The sequence below is a fragment of the Triticum dicoccoides genome, chromosome 2A (genome assembly GCF_002162155.2).
Source record: "Triticum dicoccoides isolate Atlit2015 ecotype Zavitan chromosome 2A, WEW_v2.0, whole genome shotgun sequence".
Lineage (NCBI taxonomy): Eukaryota > Viridiplantae > Streptophyta > Magnoliopsida > Poales > Poaceae > Triticum > Triticum dicoccoides.
Window position 1 is genome coordinate 107,339,744 of NC_041382.1, and position 21,456 is coordinate 107,361,199.

General features: G+C 42.5%; 1 long non-coding RNA gene across 6 annotated transcripts in view; it reads right to left on the bottom strand.

The window, feature by feature from the left end:
* LOC119353655 overlaps positions 1–5,705 on the bottom strand; it is a 17,604-nt gene extending 11,899 nt beyond the window's left edge. For 2 of the 6 annotated variants that reach the window (XR_005170482.1, XR_005170483.1), the window contains exons 1-5: positions 5,396–5,705; positions 4,357–5,010; positions 3,315–3,379; positions 2,842–2,933; positions 2,711–2,769 (exon numbers count right to left, since the gene is read on the bottom strand). This is a non-coding gene — a long non-coding RNA (uncharacterized LOC119353655). Of the gene's footprint in view, positions 1–2,690; positions 2,777–2,841; positions 2,934–3,314; positions 3,380–4,356; positions 5,011–5,395 lie in introns of all 6 variants that reach the window. The other 4 variants (XR_005170487.1, XR_005170484.1, XR_005170485.1 and 1 more) reach the window with 4 other exon arrangements.
* Between the last annotated feature and the right edge of the window lie 15,751 nt (positions 5,706–21,456).

The window sequence follows — 21,456 nt, forward strand, 5'->3', positions numbered from 1 at the left end:
GGGGGCGAATCATTTTTTTTCGGACGCACTTCCTTGCGTGCGAAGATGTAGCTCGTGGGTCCCAGCAGTCAGGGGCGAATCATTTTTTTCGCGAAATACGGTGGCCCATCCGGTGGGTCCCCACTGTCAGGTGGAGGAATAATTATTTTGCGCGTAATAAGGAGGCACTTCCTTGCGGCTGCCGTGGACCCAGCTCTCAGCCGCTCCATGTATAGTCCACGTCCGATGGAAGTCGTTCCTTGACCATGACCACGTCGCGCCGAGAGCACCAGGGCGGTGGACGACGGCGAGGCCTAGGAAGGGGACGACGCAGAGCCGGGGAAGACGCGACAGTGGATGCACACACGAAGAGGAGTACGAGGGTTCACTGGTTCGGCTGCGCTGCCGTTGCCGCAGAATAACAGGGGGTATGGGTGAGTGGAGGGATGGCCTGGCCAGCGATGGGAGTAGTAGGGGGCGGTGAGGCCTCCGCGGCAGCACAGCCGGCCACGGGAGGCAGGAGCAGGCGGCACGACCGGCGCTGCTTTGGGCGGCTGGAGTAAGAAGACCAGAGGTTGAAGAAGCACGACGGCCGTTGGATGGACATCGTACGGTCACTGCACTTAGAATTGTTTATATTGACTAAGTTGACAAAGCCCTTGGTACGTCAACTTAGTAGGCCCACATGTCAGCTTCCGAAACGGTGCGCCCCAGATGTCAGGGGGAGGAATCATTTTTTCGGCGGGTGAAGCTAGAATATCCGAGATTGAAGAAGAAGCACGGCATCCGTTGGATGGACATCCAACGGCCACTGCTGCTAGAACCGTGTGTTGACTATAAGTTGACAAAGCCTTGCACACGCGTCAACTCTGTTTTTTTAGGGGACGCGTCAACTTAGTAAGGCCAGAAGTGTGTGGCAGAGAACTTATAGCCCATTTGAGATTTGTAATAATGTGTAGCCCATTTTTAAATTATAATAAAATTTACTACGGCCCATTTACAGTTTGTTAAAAGTATAGCCCATTTCAACCAACCGTTCAAAACAAAATTCAATAAAATTTCCCACATTTTGATGGGATCCGAAATATTTTTATCCCGAAATTTCTAGTCAGATTAAATACAATTTCAATATAAATTTATATTACGTAAAAATCCAACGAAACATTGCGCTCGCAACAATTAATGAAATTAAAATTTTCAATATCCAAAAATAATATTTTATAAAGTAATCACGTGTTTGGTGCATTTTTTTATAGTTACTGCCCAGTTTTTATAATTACATCTCATTTATTATTTCTTAAAACTCATTTTCTTGTTAAGCCTAATGCATCCCTCCTAGGAAAGATTTGCAGCCCAACGGGACGGAGAATAACAACTTGACCTTGCCTGGGTATTCCTAAAAAAAAGTATAGCTGGGCTAGACATTTTCAGCTTGAAAAAAAATAATATCTGGGCTGGATATCTGGCCTGGGCTAGATGGGCCACAGCCCGCCCAGTTAATACCTGTAGCGATGTTTTCGTTGTTGTTCAAAGGAGAAAAACTAATATCTGGGCTAAACATTGAACAACTCTGCAGTGCTCACACCTCAAAAACACAAATACTGCTCGAGCTGTTTGGTCCCAGCTGACAGCTGCTTCTTGTGCAATTCTCTCGTTTATTGACTACTCCCTCCTTTCCGATTTATAAGGCTCAATTCAAAAATCTCACCAACCAAGGTAGATGATGAATAGTGGAATATTTTTTGTAGTTTGCAAAAGCACCCAATTAATGCTCTTGTTTTCCTCAAAAAATTATGTTTACGAATGCATTAATTGCAATGCATGCATGCATAAAGTGCATGCATTGGTCAGTTTTCTCTTAATACTTGCATGCAATGATTTAATGCACCTTGAAGTCTGAACATGTGATGGGGAACAACCAAATTGAGCCTTATAAAATGGAAAAACTAAAATTTTGAGATAAACCCTATAAACCGGAAAGGAGGGAGTACTACATAGGTTGACAATGCTGTGGGACCGTGATGTCAGGAAACCAGGAGGAAGCAAAATAAATTATAGTTATATATATATATATACATACTGGCAAATATGCCCGTGCGTTGCTACGGAAGAAAACAAATATATGTCCATATGTATCTAACGCATGGACATGTGCTATTGCAGCGAAAGAAACTCACTTATAGCTAAGTGATGATAAGATTCGTCCCAACCAAAAACTTCATCAATCTTAATCCTCCTTTTATTAAACAACATACATGTGCAATAAATGTATTTGTCAACCAAGGAAGGCTGAAGATTTGGAACATATATATGCTTATGATTGATTGTCATCCAAAACATGGAATCATCAGTTTGAGAGTAACTTTCATTACAAAATAGACCGAAGAAACAAAAGAAAAATACGACGCCTCGCCTAATAAACTATCAATGGATATACCGTATCCGTGTCAGAGTGACTTTAACACTTGACTTTATAAAACAATTAGCCAGAAGAAGACTGAAATTTCTAGCCATTTAAAATTATAGGATAGTGTATAATGATGTAATAGAATAATAATTTTAACCATGTAGAAAGCTAGAATATCTTAAGCATAATTATAGTTAGATGTTTGATTAAAGAATTACTTATCATTGAGTTTCTCGTTTGGTCAACTGCATTGGCATAAATCAGACATGTATATAGGCCATTTGAGTGCATAAGAATTGCTCACAAATAGATTCAGAGGTGTACTTTAGTTCTGAAGAGATGAGTTCTCCCTGTCCTTCTGAATTTCTCTCCATACCAAACATCTGCACACTTCGTTGTCGTCGTCAGCACCACAACAACAGTCATATAAATAATATATACAGAAGATTACTCACAAACCAACAGGGTGCCAGCTTGCTAAAAGAATCCGCTCCTCCATCTTCCTACCCTTCAGCACGATAGCCTCAACTGCATATGGTATACTTCACTGGAACAAAGATGCAAACAATACGATGAAGTGCTAAAAACAGGTTGTCGAAGTAAGGTTCAGAACTGGATCAGGTAAGCATTTAGGAATATCTAAACAAAGAACATGGCACAAAATAATTGTGATGCGGAGATGACAATTTGTTCCTATAAAAAAGATAACGTGATAACCTCAATACGACGACTTCATGAAATTCAGAGGAAAACCCATACGGGAAAACAATGATCAACATTAACCTATACAGCATGTAAATATATAATTCAGAAATCAACATCTTGCTCTTTGCACATTACATCATCAATGCCTCGCATATGAGAAACTTCACTGGGACAAAGATGCAAACAGTATGGTGAACTGCTAAAAGTAATGTTCAGAACTCACCATGAGGCATATCTTTACGAAGAACGTACCATAAAAGAATTCTGATGCGGAGATGCACGTTTTTCCTATAAAAAATAAAGTGATATCCTTGTAAGGATGTCTAAAAAATTTAGAGGGAAAACCAAACATGCAGACCATCATTTAATCTGTACGTCATGTATAACTCGGAATCAACAGCTTTGTCTTCTCTTTACACATTGAGCACAACAGTTTCAAGGATCTTGCTACAGTACATAGATCCTTGGAACAATATCATGCTCTAGGAACTACATTTTATAAGTGGCGTACATATATCCAAATAGTGGACAAACTGAATCAGAGTTCATAAAAAATATTGAAAGAGTAGGTGAGGTTCTGGGAGGAGGAGAAATAGGTTAGTGACTGTGGTCGGGCTGGACGAAATCGTCAGTGTCAAACTCAAGGTTGGACTTGAGGACGTCCTGGCCGAGCTTGTCGGCGCAGGTCAAACACTGCCTCGGCAAGTATCTCATGGAGCTTAAGGCAGCAGTGCGGGCCCGTGACACAGGGCCAGGTAAATATGCATTGCAGTAAATACAGAGGGGGGAAATAGTGGATCTGCGTCCAATTCTTGCATATCCTGCTATATAAATTACCCAAAGAAGGCCAGACTTAACTGAGAATTAAATTTCAGAGAGCGTTCACTTAAATAGTCAAAGAACAATTGTTAATGTCATGGAAAAATAGAGTGATTTAGACACATCCTGCAGAATATATCACACTGAATTTCTAAGTTATATATATAATTACAACTGACATTGTTGATGCAATGCTAGCAGAAGAAAAATGCATGGTAGAACAATTATCATTAAAACCAAGAGGTTAACAATTAATTGGTGCTATGCTGTAACTTCGGGCCAAGAGTGTTCATATTTCAGTCGATCTATCAAAGGTGTTCAATGGTATCTTGGTCTATGTCGTTAATTGACCATTGATACAATTAACAATAGTAAACAATTCTCAGGAGCAAAACGGTAAATGACTTAGGGATCTTTCAAAAACAAATTGCATCAGTAATACTTACAAAGGCATAATTGCATATCCAGTCCCAAGCTTCCCTGCCTGTTTCCCGCCACATGTATGCATTGCAGCCATGTATGCCAAGCAAGTCTGGTCTGAGCCGCGGCAAGCTTGTCTGGAAGCACATTCATACACGATGGGCCATCATGCCACCACTTGGGGTGTCTTTGGCTCGCTTGTGAATGAGAGTAAGGGAAAGAGGCAAGGTTGTGCTGCTACACCTCATTGTTTGTCTGCCCGGTCTACAATGCTCTCGTCCAACAGGTTGGGGATGAAGTGGTTGCACGCAAGGCAAGCAGCGAGGTCGCCCGTATTGCTGTCGAGGACAATGCAGAGGGGCAGGGTAGAGCGGAGGCGGCACCGATTCTACACCAAACATCCTCACTTCCAATGCTGCATGAACCTCCCTGCCTGGTCATCATGTTCTACTGACTGAAGTTTGATGTAGCCCTAAATATCTATATGCAACGGTAAGCACTGCACTTACTTTGCCAGTTCCTGCAATCAAAATTGTCAACATCCATAGAGCATAGTACATAAATACTCTCATTTTCTCAAGGGGATTAAACTTTAGGTGGCGAATAATTTCAGATTTGGGGAGAAAATCATAGACGAATATATTGCAGTAAAGCCTGCTGCCCCTGATATCTTCAAGCTCCTGCACCACAAACCAAATATCAGTGCACTGCTTTACTACTAATCTAGAACAAAACAAATCAAGGAAACTATCAATTTTTTCTTATAGAAATCAAGGGAAGTATCCTAAGCGTGCCATGCTAATCTTAATACTCCTCTGCCAATAGCTAGCAACTTCCTCTGCCTGCAACCACCCACTTCCTCTGCCTGTAGAGCGCCACACACATGAACACAGACGCATATCCAGCCGCACGCACACACGCTAGGCCACCGGGAGCACAACACAGGCACCACATACGCCACACTCGGCCGGATAGAGTCGCCGCCTGTTTGTGATGCAAGAGGATAGAGGAGGTTGGAGAGAGAGAGAGAGAGAGAGATTTAGAGAGCAGAAGATGGATGCTCACGCCGATTTGCTGCCGCATCCTTCAATCCGCTGACGCCGCGTGTGTGTAGCCGCCATGGCGTTCATCCTCCCGAGGCGCCGAATCCCTTTGAAATCCAAGTCTAGAACTCCATGGATATGGGCTAGAGATTGAGGAGGCTGGGTTGATGCCGGAGAAATTTAGGGGCGGAAGGGGAAGGGAAGGGGAGCGGCAGATGGCCGGAGAAGAAGACCGGCCGCCGCCACCGGCGCCGTACCCGGACGGATCGAGGAGAGCCCCAGCTCGGGTGTGCTCTGGGCACCTAAAAGAGGAGCACGGGCCAAATACCATAAACTACATGGTCGTTTTTGGAAGAACGAAACGTTTTCGCTGGTTAGCCACTTAAGTTGGAGCGCGGGTTGAGTATATGAAACAATAGGGATTTTTTTTTCAAAAACACCGTAACGGTGAATCCGGAGACTCAATCCGTGCTTTATTATTATTATTATTATTATTATTATTATTATTATTATTATTATTATATATATATATATTAGGGATATATATATATATATATATATATATATATATATATATATATATATATATAAAATAAGAAGGCACTTGCGTACGTGAGGCTATGGACCTGGTGGGTCCCCATTGTCATCCTTTCCAAGTAAAGTCATCTTCTCGCCCGCGCGCGCTTTCCGCCCGAAACAGTCAGCGTCGCCCGCCCCGCTTCTCGGTGCAGGCGATTGCTCCGCCTTCAAACGACACAAGTGCCGTCCGTCCGTCCATCTGCCGCCCACATTAATGATACGCGGTTGCCGAGGCGGCAACTCCGGCGCCACACGTCCGTCCCTCCGCCCGCCCACCATTGCTATATAAACTGCTGCACCGGCCATAGCCGCAGTCATCCACATTAATTTCCTTTCTCCTGTCCACACCACTACTGCCCACCATGACTTCCTCGCGCTCCAGTGCTCTTTGGGACGGGCGGATGACGGACCACAAGGAGATGGCAGCCATTGCTGCTGACTGGCTGGCCGGCAGGCAGCCGGAGGACGACGACATCCCAATGGAGAACATGATAGTCGACGATCCGGCGCCAACCCCCTCCTCCGCGCCATCCTCGTCGGTGCATTGCACCATGACCATCGGTGAGGCCCGTGCCCAATATATGGACAGGGTGAGGCAGATGCGTGAGGAGCAGTTCCGGGAGGCGCAGGCCGACGCCGCCTACAACCACCATCTCCTACAGGAGCACCTGCAGGCGGAGGAGCAGATCGCCGCGGAGCGGGCGGAGCAGGAGGCACTGCTCGACTCGTACCGCTCCGCCTGCAAGGGCCGCTTCGAGCGCTAGCGGTATCGCATGCAGGTGACGGAGATTGCGGCCGCCTACAAAGAGGCTAGCAAAGAGGGTGATGAAGCGGGCGAGGCGTTGTTTGGCGAGACCGAGGACGAGGCAGAGGACTATGCCGGCTCCGACGAGTCCCCGCTCCGCTGGCATCGACGAGGCCCTGCTCTGCCAAGGCCCCGCGGCGCCAACAACGAGGCAGAGGACATCGCCGGCTCCGATGAGTCCCCGCTCCACTGGCATCGACGAGGCCCTGCTCTGCCGAGGCCCCGCGGCGCCAACAACGAGGCAGAGGACACCGTCGGCTCCGCCGAGGCCCCGCCCCGCCAACAACGAGGTAGAGGACATCGCCGGCTCAGCCGAGGCCCCACCCTGCCGGCAACGTGGGGGAGGATTTCCATTGCTCCGCTGAGGCGCCGCCCGCCGGCAACGAGACAGAGGACATCGCCGAGGCCCCGCCCCGCTGCCAACGAGGCCGCGCCACACAGAAAACAAGGAAGAGTAGAACACGGTAGGTCCCCGCCGCTCGAGTCCAAGTAAGGCCACCGCTGCTACCCTTCGATTGAAGCCAAGCTAGGCGGGTTGACCATTGACGGTCGGTTAGCTTCTTGGCGGCGACGTGGAGTCGGAGAGCTGCGCTGGAGAAGAACGGTGCTTCTACTTAACTGATGGTGCAGTTGGCTGACTGACACGTGGGCCCAACAGGCCACATGTCAGTTACGCAACTGCACCTGCAGTTAAGTCAATGAAGCTTCTGTTCGGCTCAGTGCGACACAGGTGGGTAGCTTCGGTTAATTAATTATACCTCCAGCGCACCCCTTTTTAGTTGAAGAATGTATGAAATGTAATGAAATCCGGCATGTTTATATGAAATCCGACCATGTATGAATGAATTTATTTCGATTAGTTCGAATTCCTGTATCACTGACATTGGATGAACATGCAAAACAATACGTACTAGCATTATTCCCAGGGTGATCACCTCGTTTGCAGCAGTTTCACATGTACTCCCTCCGGTCCTTTCTAGTCTGCATACAAGTTTTGTCTGCAGTCAAAGTATCTCTACTTTGACCAATCTTATACAAAAAAGTATGCACTTTCACAATGTGCAAAGTAAAAAAGGAACAGAAGGAGTATAAAGAGTTTGAGCAACTTTTTAGCATTTCTGTACATTGCAATCAAACACACAGGCCTGGCAATTCATAGAGAACATTCAAAACAATCGATGATTATGTATCTCAGCGACTCACATATCAGAGGCAATATTTACTTCACAACTAAAGAATAAAGAAAAAATTGATCGACGCTGCTGACAGCAAAGGGCGTCCCATTCAAAAATATCAAACGCATGTCTTGCTAAAATCAATGAGCAAAATTTGACAAGGTTGTCCCATTCCAAAATATCAAATGCCTACGATTATGAAATGGGCAGGGTTTGCCATCAGTTCGGACATTGACATGGCACCTTGTGCTAAATAAACTAGTTGTTATTTTTGTGCAGTTCCACCAAAATCAACCAAATTTGCGCGTAGCTTGTATGATTTCGCCCTTATATGTTGCAACGCCTTAAACTTATCGGCACCTCCTTTCTTGTAGTGGAAATGAATGATTCGATGTATTCATGAACATTTTGTGCAGTTCCCATTGAAATCAAGATGAGCACCCCTATTTGCACAAATACAAAAAAGTGATTAGTATAAAGCAAACTGTACTATGAATTGACAGTTTCAACAGACACATACATGGTCCATGTAGGGCACACTTTTAGAAAAATGGAACTCACTAGAAAGAATCCTAGAACAACATTGTACTCGCGCATCACAGCAAAAAAATGGAGATTTGTTAGTCCTTCTGAGCTGAAATTAGTTTGGTCTTGTGGGGAGTAATGTAACCATCCTTCAACTGCTCCTTCTGATGAGAAGATAGACAGGGCTTCTTCATCCTGGCATAATCAGAACTAGTCACTTCACGTACTCCATATTCTTATTTAGAGGAAGATGATCCTGTTGTGCAAAGACAAGAGGACTACTAAATGCTAACATCCCTGTTTGCTCGAAAAAAGGAAAGGAAATATTTAAAACATCACAGATGAAGCACTTCTCAAGGACAATATCACTTTTTCATGGAAGTATCTAAACAGTAGCACAACACCAATAGAGATGACAAAGCTCAATCATATGGATGAAATCAGTGGGCAAGTACCAACCTTTGTCAGGAGGCTTATTGTGTAGAGCATACAGATGAAGCACTTCTCCGGAACCATCTGTTGCTATCTACGGTGGTGGCCATGCTTACTATATACTCCTCGATTAGTTTAATGTTTCCAACATCTTCTTGTGCAGTTCCACTAAAATATATGGTATCTTCAAAGAAGATCCCTGTTTGCAGTAGAGATAATTACATATTACATTAAGAGTGGCATCAAATCAGTGGCAAAACAATTGCTCGTTCCAGCCATAGCAATAAATTAAGATGCAAAACTATATCATTACTTGTGTCATCACAGTTCCAGTGCTTCATTACAGCACCGGGAGTTGATTTTTGTTTTTCTTCCGCTTGTTCTTCCCCTTCATCACTTGGTTCAATAACAGACAAGCTTCGCCTTCAATGTAAGATTTGGCATGTCAATTAGGGAGCACAAGTATAGTACTAAACTTAATTTTCTGATGAAAGTGGCAAAATACAGGCCAATAGTTGTGAAATATCCTTATCTTACCTCAATGGGATATTACAGTGCACATACAGATTGGAAGTCTTGTCTCCATTTGTGCAGTTCACTAAAATCAAGCAACATTATCATACAAGTAGCACAACATATGAAAGCACACTGCAGAATCATGTGAAAGAAGGCTAGTACTGACCTCTCATGATGCGGAATTCAAACAACTCATAAGAAGAAGATCTGAACCAAATTCGCCTTAACGGATAGGAATTAAGATCTCCTTTTGTGCAGTTCCACTAAGATCAAGCAATCAAGCAACGTTGCCAGTGTGATATTTTGGTTGAACTGCACAAAACACTCTTAAAACAAAAGTGTTTGTGTAGAGCAACAAAAGGTCACAATGGCAACGAGGTGAAGTAGATAACCCTGTTTACACAGAGGTGCAAAGGAAACAATTAGTGGTCAATAACGGTGGATTACACAGAAGCCAACAAAAAGAAGCATCTACCTTATCTAAATGGGAAAGAAAGCAAGACAGTAGCATTTCTCAAATGGTGGCATTGATTAATATTAACATAGAGATCATATTAACAATAAAATTCGTTAAACATGTAATTTGCTTTTAACTGTGGCATTGCATCAATTTTCCAGCGGCATTATTAGAGGGTGTTTGTTTACAGGGACAATTTGGTGTAGGGACTAAAAAAACTCCGTGTCAGTCCCATCTAAACCAAACAGGAGGGACTTTTCGGGACAAAGTGGGCATTTGGGACTAAAGAAAGAAGACCCCGAGGGAGTCTTTTTGGGACTTTTTCCAACAGTTGCCCCTGCCACGCATCACACCTTGTCTCTATTAGTTCATTACTAGGGGTAACATGGTCTTTTAGCATATCATTTAATAACCTCCAGTCCATGTTTAGTCCCTGGAACCAAGCAGGTAGGGACTAGGGAGTTTTTAACCAAACAGGGCCTTAGATTAACAACAACTAATGAGTTGCACGGGACAGTGGACGCACCAGCACCATGTGCATCTACCGATGTACTGTGGTCATGCACAGTCTGTTGCAACAAAGAACAAATAACCAAGGAGCATATTTGTGTTGGTCCCAGTTTTGTTATCTTTAGACACCTTTCCCTATGTGAGCGCAGCAAATCTAGTCCTGCTCAAACTCTACAACCTTGTCCCTTCCTTTCCTTTTTGAACTAGTACTTTCGCCCCTTCCTTTCCTCTTTGAACCACGTCCTAGATTTATGCGATACAACTTTCCCCACTACTTACCCCCATTCCTTTCCTCTTTGAACCACGTCCTAGATTCATGCTATACAACTTTCCCCCTTCATTTCCTCCTTGAACCACATCCTAGATTCATGCTATATACAACTTTTCCCACTACTTTCCCCCACTCCTTTCCTCTTTGAACCACGTCCTAGATTCATGGTATACATGCAGCTAGAGCAATGCATGTGGAGTAAATAAATTATACCTTAAGGTTCTTGGGGCGTGGTTCGGTGGGCGACGGGACGGCGGCGAAGAAGAAGGGGTCGGAGGCCCTCCTGCGCCGCTGCTGGGTGGAAAGTGAACAGCTGCGCCGGTAGTCCCTCGCCGATGGCGACAACGTTAAGCCTCCTTCCCTTCCCAGCAGACGGATCCTGCCGGCTCTTTGAGCAGTAGTGAGGGGAGAGAGAGGCCAACAAAGTCTTGTTTAGATCTGGAGAGGGCGAGAGTGTGTGAAGAGAGCAACTACAAGCGTTGAGGCTCCAGCGGGAGAGGGCGAGAGAGTGTGAAGAGAGCAACTACAAGCGCTGAGGCTACAGCGTGTATATATATACTGGAGAGGGAGTGTGAAGCGTGCAAACCCTAGAAAACATTTTGACCAGTCAAAGAATCCTCCTGGCACAAATTATGCTCAAGTGTAGTTATCGAACCCGAGACCTCAAGTTTGATGAGCGAACAGGCTAACCAGCTACACAACCCTCCCGTTATGTTCAACGAGAGGGAAATAACCTTTTATACATTCCTGCATTCGTGTGACAAGCATGCTGTGTTTTTGTGTGTATGTGTGGGAGTCATTGCGATTTCAATCATAATCGTGTCATGTGGAATTGGTGGTAAGACTATCCACAATGGTGAAGAAATATTGCAGCCTTAGTCACCTTACCTCTCTCCACGTAGTACGATGGGTCCCACCAGTCAGAGGGTGAAACAAACAAATTAATAAGAAAAATTAAAAGCGCCAACGGTGTTTCTTACCTCACACATCTCGCTACTGCTCAGGAACATTGTCCAATTGATCCCTCCGTTCGCTCATGTACTATTTTAAGTGAATCCTTATTATAACATGCACACAAATTTTGGGCACTTGTATTCGACTTAAGTCAGTGTGCCACCGTATCTCGTATACTTACTACTCCCTCCGTCTAGGTGTAATAAGTCATGTTAGAAGGTGCAACGGGACCAAGGTGCGTGCGTGTGCGTGTGTGTGTGTGTGTGTTTAACAGCATGTGTGTGTTAGAGAGAGCGACAGATTGACCTACTCCTACAGAGAGATGTTGTGTAGTGTACGATTTTAGCTGCGAGAGTCAGTGCATCCTCTCGTTTCCGGGCGTGTCCGGTAGGGACATGCGGACAGCTGCCATGCCTGCTCCTGACCAGCCTGGCCCACCCAAAGCCCCTCCATTGCCCGCGCACGCTTCCCGCTCGAAACGGTCAGCGCCGCTCCAAAGAATCGGTGCCGTATTCATGCCCGGGCAGAGCGGACGCGACCTCTCACTAGCGCAAGAGTTATGGTTGCTTCATCCGTCCAACTTACTGCTGGGTCTATGTGATTTGACGGCTCATTGGTCTTTATTACTGAGGTGGTAGGACTGCTGGATGTCCCACGCTTTCGGCGAAAGGAGGTACTACTACTAGACTACAATTTTCTCCATTCTTACAGCGGAGGCGTGCAAGAGCAGTGAAAACACGCAGGCTCAGTGATTACATGGCCCACCTCACACTATCACCGTGCGACACCTAACTCTTTACATAGTACTCCCTCCGTTCCTAAATATTACTAGATGAGTCCCTGCGTGTTGCCGCGGAACAGCGGTATATCTCTCTGCGCAAAATTATCGATTTCATAGAACTAAAAAAAACTCTATAGCCGCATGACAAATGTGGTAGCCAAACTAAATAAACTCCCATCATCATTTAGATCATCCCACGTAAGGAAAAAAGATCAGACAACTCCTATTGCATAATGGGATTATATTTTTCTTTTTGACATGTTAATGGGACTTAAAAGCTCACTTGCATGCATGCTACTGATGTCTACTACACATCCTTCTTCTTGTAGACGTTGTTGGGCCTCCAAGTGCAGAGGTTTGTAGGACAGTAACAAATTTCCCTCAAGTGGATGACCTAAGGTTTATCAATCCGTAGGAGGCGTAGGATGAAGATGGTCTCTTTCAAGCAACCCTACAACCAAATAACAAAGAGTCTCTTGTGTCCCCAACACACCCAATACAATGGTAAATTGTATGGTGCACTAGTTCGGCGAAGAGATGGTGATACAAGTGGTATATGGATAGTAGATAAAGGTTTTTGTAATCTGAAATTATAAAAACAGCAAGGTAACTAATGATAAAAGTGAGCGTAAACGGTATTGCAATGCATTGAAACAAGGCCTAGGGTTCATACTTTTGCTAGTGCAAGTTCCCTCAACAATACTAACATAATTGGATCACATAACTATCCCTCAACATGCAACAAAGAGTCACTCCAAAGTCACTAATAGTGGAGAACGAACGAAGACATTATGGTAGGGTACGAAACCACCTCAAAGTTATTCTTTCCAATCAATCCGTTGGGCTATTCCTATAAGTGTCACAAACAGCCCTAGAGTTCGTACTAGAATAACACCTTAAGACACAAATCAACCAAAACCCTAATGTCACCTAGATACTCCAATGTCACCTCAAGTATCCGTGGGTATGATTATACGATATGCATCACACAATCTCAGATTCATCTATTCAACCAACACAAAGGACCTCAAAGAGTGCCCCAAAGTTCTACCAGAGAATCACGACAAAAACGTGTGCCAACCCCTATGCATAGGTTCATGGGCGGAACCCGCAAGTTGATTACCAAAACATACATCAAGTGAATCACGTGGTATCCCATTGTCACCACAGATACGCATGGAAGACATACATCAAGTGTTCTCAAATCTTTAAAGACTCAATCCGATAAGATAACTTGAAACGGGAAACTCAATTCATTACAAGAGAGTAGAGGGGGAGGAGAAACATAAGATCCAACTATAATAGAAAAGCTCGCGATACATCAAGATCGTATCACCTCAAGAACACGAGAGAGAGAGAGAGAGATCAAACACATAGCTACTGGTACATACCCTCAGCGTCGAGGGAGAACTACTCCCTCCTTGTCATGGAGAGCACCAGGATGATGAAGATGGCCACCGGAGAGGGATTCCCCCTCCGGCAGGGTGCTGGAACGGGTCTAGATTGGCTTTCGTGGCTACGGAGGCTTCTGGCGGCGGAACTCCCGATCTATTGTGCTCTCGGATGTTTTTAGGGTATATGGAGATATATAGGCAAAAGAAGTACGTTAGGGGGCCCACGAGGGGCCCACGAGGGTGGAGGCACGCCCAGGGGGGTGGGCGTACCCCCTACCTCGTGGCCTCCTTGAAGCTTCCCTTATGTGCACTTCAAGTCTTCTGGGCTTCTTTCCTTCCAAAAATAAGTTCCGTGAAGTTTCAGGTCAATTGGACTCCGTTTGATTTTCCTTTTCTGCGATATTCTAAAACAAGGAAAAAACAAAAACTGGCACTGGGCTCTGGGTTAATAGGTTAGTCCCAAAAATCATATAAAACGTCAAAGGTTGATAATATAATAGCATGGAACAATCAAAAATTATAGATACGTTGGAGACGTATGAGCATCCCCAAGCTTAATTCCCGCTCGTCCTCGAGTAGGTAAATGATAAAAACAGAATTTTTGATGTGGAATGCTACCTAACATATTTATCCATGTAGTTCTCTTTATTGTGGCAAGAATATTCAGATCCATAAGATTCAAGACAAAAGTTTATTATTGACATAAAATAATAATACTTCAAGCATACTAACAAAGCAATCATGTGTTCTCAAAATAACATGGCCAAAGAAAGCTATCCCTACAAAATCATATAGTCTGGCTATGCTCCATCTTCACCACACAAAATATTTAAATCATGCACAACCCCGATGACAAGCCAAGCAATTGTTTCATACTTTTGATGTTCTCAAACTTTTTCAATCTTCATGCAATACATGAGCGTGAGCCATGGATATAGCACTATAGGTGGAATAGAATGGTGGTTGTGGAGAAGTCAAAAAGGGAGAAGATAGTCTCACACCAACTAGGCATATCAACGGGCTATGGAGATGCACATCAATAGATATCAATGTGAGTGAGTAGGGATTGCCATGCAACGGATGCACTAGAGCTATAAATGTATGAAAGCTCAACAAAAGACACTAGTGGGTGTGCATCCAACTTGCTTGCTCATGAAGACCTAGGGCATTTTGAGGAAGCCCATCATTGGAATATACAAGCCAAGTTCTATAATGAAAGATTCCCACTAGTATATGAAAGTGACAACATAGGAGACTCTCTATCATGAAGATCATGGTGCTACTTTGAAGCACAAGTGTGGTAAAAGGATAGTAGCATTGCCCCTTCTCTCTTTTTCTCTCATTTTTTTATATTTTTTATATTTTATTTTTTTATCCGGGCCTTCTCTTTTTTTATGGCCTCTTTTTTAATTTGGGCTTCTTTGGCCTCTTTTTTTTCGTCCCGAGTCTCATCCCGACTTGGGGGGAATCATAGTCTCCATCATCCTTTCCTCACTAGGACAATGCTCTAATAATGATGATCATCACACTTTTATTTACTTACAACTCAAGAATTACAACTCGATACTTAGAACAAGATATGACTCTATATGAATGCCTCCGGCGGTGTACCGGGATGTGCAATGACTCATGAGTGACATGTATGAAAGAATTATGAACGGTGGCTTTGCCACAAATACAATGTCAACTAAATGATCATGCAAAGCAATATGACAATGATGGAGCGTGTCATAGTAAACAGAACGGTGGAAAGTTGCATGGCAATATATCTCGGAATGGCTATGGAAATGCCATAATAGGTAGATATGGTGGCTGTTTTGAGGAAGGTATATGGTGGGTTTATGATACCGCCGAAAGGTGCGCGGTATTAGAGAGGCTAGCAATGATGGAAGGGTGAGAGTGCGTATAATCCATGGACTCAACATTAGTCATAAAGAACTCATATACTTATTGCAAAAATCTATTAGTTATCGAAACAAAGTACTATGCGCATGCTCCTAGGGGGATAGATTGGTAGGAAAAGACCATCGCTCATCCCCGACCGCCACTCATAAGGAAGACAATCAATAAATAAATCATGCTCCGACTTCATCACATAACGGTTCACCATACGTGCATGCTACGGGAATCACAAACTTCAACACAAGTATTTATCAAATTCACAACTGCTCAACTAGCATGACTCTAATATCACCATCTTCATATCTCAAGACAATCATCAAGTATCAAACTTCTCATAGTATTCAATGCACTTTATATGAAAGTTTTTATTATATCCCTCTTGGATGCCCATCATATTAGGACTAGTTTCATAACCAAAGTAAACTACCATGCTGTTCTAGAGGACTCTCAAAATAATATAAGTGAAGCATGAGAGTTCATCTATTTCTTCAAAATAAAACCGCCACCGTGCTCTAAAAAGATATAAGTGAAGCACTAGAGCAAACGGCAAACTACTCCGAAAGATATAAGTCAAGACCAATGAGTAGTCGAATAATTATGCAACTATATGAAGACTCTCTAACATTTAATAATTTCAGGTCTTGGTATTTTATTCAAACAGAAAGCAAAAATAAATAAAATAACATCTAATAATAGCAAACATCATGTGAAGAAGCAAAAACTTAGGATCAACCGATACTAACCGATAGTTGTTGAAGAAGAAAGGTGGGATGCCAACCAAGCATCCCCAAGATTAGATGCTTGAGACTTCTTGAAATATTAACTTGGGGTGCCTTGGGCATCCCCAAGCTTGAGCTTTTGTGTCTCCTTAATTCCTCTCATATCACGGTCTCCCTAAATCTCAAAAGCTTCACCCACACAAAACTCAACAAGGACTCGTGAGATAAGTTAGTATAAACCATTGCAAAAACCTTATCATACTCTACTGTAGCAAATCTCTAAAATTATTATTCAACATTGCATACTAAATGCCTATGCATATTTAATAGTCCTATCCTCAAATAGAATGATTAAAGAAGCAAACATATGCAAACAATGCAAACATAACAACAATCTGCCTAAACAGGACAGTCTGTAAAGAATGCAGCAACATCCATACTTCCCTAGATCCAAAAATTATTAAAGAAAATTCCCAATGTAGTAAATTTATCATATCTTAATATGCAAAAGGTTTCGACATTTTATCACATTCTGACTTTTCTAGGGAATTATTGCAACATCGGTAAACTTTCTGTTTTCAAACAGCAACATGAAGACTTGTAAAATAGGCATAGTAAAGGCTATCAATGCCACTTTTATTAAAATAAAAGATGCAAAACAATGTTATAAATAACAGCAAGCAAATACTAACAAAATAAATTGACGCTCCAAGCAAAACACATATCATGTGGTAAATAAAAATATAGCTCCAAGTAAAGTTACCGATGAACGAAGACGAAAGAGGGGATGCCTTTCGGGGCATCCCCAAGCTTAGGATCTTGGCTATCCTTGAATATTACCTTGGGGTGACTTGGTCATCCACAATCTTAGGCTCTTGCTACTCCTTATTCCATAGTCCATCGAATCCTTACCCAAAACTTGAAAACTTCGCAACACAAAACTTAACAGAAAACTCGTAAGCTCGTTAGTATAAGAAAATAAATCACCACTTAGTTACTGTTGTGAACTCATTCTAAATTCATATTGGTGTAATATCTACTGTATTCCAACTTATCTATGGTTCATACCCTCCGATACTACTCATAGATTCATCAAAATAAGCAAACAACACATGAAAACAGAATCTGTCAAAAGCAGAACAGTCTGTAGTAATCTGGATCAAACGTATACTTCTGGAACTCATAAAATTCTCAAATAAATTTATGGACGTGAGGAATTTATCTATTAATCATCTTAAAACATAATTAACTAAATAGCACTCTCCAAATAAAAATGGCAGCAATTCTCGTGAGCGCTAAAGTTTCTGTTTTTTTACAGCATGATCAACAAGACTTTCCCCAAGTCTTCCCAAAGGTTATACTTGGCACAAACACTAATTAAAAGCATAAAACCACATCTAAACAGAGTCTAGATGAATTATTTATTACTAAACAGGAGCAAAAATCAAGGAACAAAAGTAAAGTTGGGTTGCCTCCCAACAAGCGCTATCGTTTAACGCCCCTAGCTAGGCATGATGATTTCAACGATGCTCACATAAAAGATAAGAATTGTAACATAAAGAGAGCATCTTGAATAATATGACTAGCACATTTAAGTCTAACCCTCTTCCTATGCATAGGGGATTTGTGAGCAAACAACTTATGGGAACAATAATCAACTTGCATAGGAAGGTAAAACAAGCATAACTTCAAAATTTTAAGCACATAGAGAGGAAACATGATATTATTACAATTCCTACAAGCATATATTCCTCCCTCATAATAATTTTCAGTAGCATCATGAATGAATTCAACAATATAACCAGCACCTAAAGCATTCTTTTCATGATCTACAAGCATAGAAAATTTACTACTCTCCACACAAGCAAAATTCTTCCCATGAATAATAGTGGGAGCAAACTCAACAAAATAACTATCATGTGATTGGAAATTAAGATCAATATGACAAGTTTCATGGTTATCATTATTCTTTAAAGCATACGTGTCATCACAATAATCATCATAGATAGGAGGCATGCTTTCATCATAATAAATTTGCTCATCAAAACTTGGGGGACAAAAATATCATCTTCATCAAACATAGCTTCCCCAAGCTTGTGGCTTTGAAAATCATTAGCATCATGGATATTCAAGGAATTCATACTAACAACATTGCAATAATGCTCATCATTCAAATATTTAGTGCCAAACATTTTATAGATTTCTTCTTCTAGCACTTGAGCACAATTATCCTTTCCATCATACTCACGAAAGATATAAAAAGGTGAAGCGTATGAGACAAACTCAATTCCATTTTTTAGTTTTCTTTTATAAACTAAACTAGTGCTAAAACAAGAAACATAAAGATTCAATTGCAAGCTCTAAAGATATACCTTCAAGCACTCACCTCCCCGGCAACGGCGCCAGAAAAGAGCTTGATGTCTACTACACAACCTTCTTCTTGCATGCATGCTACTAATGTCTACTGCACATCCTTCTTCTTGTAGACGTTGTTGGGCCTCCAAGTGCAGAGGTTTGTAGGACAGTAGCAAATTTCCCTCAAGTGGATGACCTAAGGTTTATCAATCCGTAGGAGGCGTAGGATGAAGATGGTCTCTTTCAAGCAACCCTACAACCAAATAACAAAGAGTCTCTTGTGTCCCCAACACATCCAATACAATGGTAAATTGTATGGTGCACTAGTTCGGCGAAGAGATGGTGATACAAGTGGTATATGGATAGTAGATAAAGGTTTTTGTAATCTGAAATTATAAAAACAGCAAGGTAACTAATGATAAAAGTGAGCGTAAACGGTATTGCAATGCATTGAAACAAGGCCTAGGGTTCATACTTTTGCTAGTGCAAGTTCCCTCAACAATACTAACATAATTGGATCACATAACTATCCCTCAACATGCAACAAAGAGTCACTCCAAAGTCACTAATAGTGGAGAACGAACGAAGACATTATGGTAGGGTACGAAACCACCTCAAAGTTATTCTTTCCAATCAATCCGTTGGGCTATTCCTATAAGTGTCACAAACAGCCCTAGAGTTCGTACTAGAATAACACCTTAAGACACAAATCAACCAAAACCCTAATGTCACCTAGATACTCCAATGTCACCTCAAGTATCCGTGGGTATGATTATACGATATGCATCACACAATCTCAGATTCATCTATTCAACCAACACAAAGGACCTCAAAGAGTGCCCCAAAGTTCTACCGGAGAATCACGACGTAAACGTGTGCCAACCCCTATGCATAGGTTCATGGGCGGAACCCGCAAGTTGATCACCAAAACATACATCAAGTGAATCACGTGGTATCCCATTGTCACCACAGATACGCATGGGAAGACATAAATCAAGTGTTCTCAAATCTTTAAAGACTCAATCCGATAAGATAACTTGAAAGGGGAAACTCAATTCATTACAAGAGAGTAGAGGGGGAGGAGAAACATAAGATCCAACCATAATAGCAAAGCTCGCGATACATCAAGATCGTATCACCTCAAGAACACGAGAGAGAGAGAGAGAGATCAAACACATAGCTGCTGGTACATACCCTCAGCGCCGAGGGAGAACTACTCCCTCCTCGTCATGGAGAGCACCAGGATGATGAAGATGGCCACCGGAGAGGGATTCCCCCTCCGGCAGGGTGCTGGAACGGGTCTAGATTGGCTTTCGTGGCTACGGAGGCTTCTGGCGGCGGAACTCTCGATCTATTGTGCTCTCGGGTGTTTTTAGGGCATATGGAGATATATAGGCAAAAGAAGTACGTTAGGGGGACCACGAGGTGCCCACGAGGGTGGAGGCACACCCAGGGGGGTGGGCGTACCCCCCTACCTCGTGGCCTCCTCGAAGCTTCCCTTATGTGCACTTCAAGTATTCTGGGCTTCTTTCCTTCCAAAAATAAGTTCCGTGAAGTTTCAGGTCAATTGGACTCCGTTCGATTTTCCTTTTTTGCGATATTCTAAAACAAGGAAAAAACAGAAACTGGCACTGGGCTCTGGGTTAATAGGTTAGTCCCAAAAATCATATAAAACATCAAAGGTTGATAATATAATAGCATGGAACAATCAAAAATTATAGATACGTTGGAGACGTATCAGCATCCCCAAGCTTAATTCCCGCTCGTCCTCGAGTAGGTAAATGATAAAAACAGAATTTTTGATGTGGAATGCTACCTAACATATTTATCCATGTAGTTCTCTTTATTGTGGCAAGAATATTCAGATCCATAAGATTCAAGACAAAAGTTTATTATTGACATAAAAATAATAATACTTCAAGCATACTAACAAAGCAATCATGTCTTCTCAAAATAACATGGCCAAAGAAAGCTATCCCTACAAAATCATATAGTCTGGCTATGCTCCATCTTCACCACACAAAATATTTAAATCATGCACAACCCCGATGACAAGCCAAGCAATTGTTTCATACTTTTGATGTTCTCAACCTTTTTCAATCTTCACGCAATACATGAGCGTGAGCCATGGATATAGCACTATAGGTGGAATAGAATGGTGGTTGTGGAGAAGTCAAAAAGGGAGAAGATTGTCTCACACCAACTAGGCATATCAACGGGCTATGGAGATGCACATCAATAGATATCAATGTGAGTGAGTAGGGATTGCCATGTAATGGATGCACTAGAGCTATAAATGTATGAAAGCTCAACAAAAGAAACTAGTGGGTGTGCATCCAACTTGCTTGCTCATGAAGACCTAGGGCATTTTGAGGAAGCCCATCATTGGAATATACAAGCCAAGTTCTATAATGAAAGATTCCCACTAGTATATTAAAGTGACAACATAGGAGACTCTCTATCATGAAGATCATGGTGCTACTTTGAAGCACAAGTGTGGTAAAAGGATAGTAGCATTGCCCCTTCTCTCTTTTTCTCTCATTTTTTTATATTTTTTATATTTTATTTTTTTATCCGGGCCTTCTCTTTTTTTATGGCCTCTTTTTTAATTTGGGCTTCTTTGGCCTCTTTTTTTTCGTCCCGAGTCTCATCCCGACTTGGGGGGAATCATAGTCTCCATCATCCTTTCCTCACTGGGACAATGCTCT